Here is an 837-nt window from a genome sequence, read left to right as displayed (position 1 = left end):
TTATTATTATTATTATAATTATTATTATTTACGTAATGTCTCACTTATACAATACAAATCCACGGTGTCCAGAAATGTGTTTTTTTTTTCTTTTTTCTTAATTTTTTTTTTTCTGGCGGTAATTGCTACATTCAGAGTTTGAACACGCAGAACTATGCTTTTACATAAAACAAATGACGATTTTTTTTTCTCCTTGTTTCGAGCATGTTGCATTAACAGATAAGTCAAGACAAATAGATAACTATACATTCAGTGCAATTTAGTTCTACACTACTTTATAAGCACAATAAAATAATACAATACTGTGCGTTCTCAACTAGGCAGTTTCAGTTGTTGGGATTTTTTTTTTATTATTTTTTTTTTTAATTTTATTTCCAAGAAAATAAGCAGCAACAAACGACAATAAAACCGCATTACAAATACTTCCAAAGCATGACTCCTTCTATAGGTAGTGATAAAGTACAATACAAGGTTGGTTGGTGGTTTTGCTTATTATTTTATTTGTTATTATTTTCTGCTACTTAGTAGCTTGCATCAGGGCAAAAACACAGCGCTCGCTCGCTCGCTCGCTCGCTCTCTTAAATAAATTCTGACCAAGTAAAATTTAGGATAAGTCAGCCCCTTGTTGGTGATAGATTTGAGAATTATTGCAGGTTTTCCCTTTAGGTAGTACATGAAGAATTTCGAGTGCTCACACAGGCAGAGGGTAAACAGCGCCTATACACATGAGGGAGGGGTTGGGTGGCGTCTTTTGGCCTATCAAGGTATATACAAGCCTTAACCCTATAGAAAAGGGGGGGTATGGAGGGGAGGGTGCTCCCAGGTACGCGCATCCCC

The sequence above is a fragment of the Mesitornis unicolor genome, unplaced genomic scaffold (genome assembly GCF_000695765.1).
Source record: "Mesitornis unicolor isolate BGI_N332 unplaced genomic scaffold, ASM69576v1 scaffold44948, whole genome shotgun sequence".
Classification (NCBI taxonomy): domain Eukaryota; kingdom Metazoa; phylum Chordata; class Aves; order Mesitornithiformes; family Mesitornithidae; genus Mesitornis; species Mesitornis unicolor.
This window is presented reverse-complemented; position numbering follows the sequence as displayed.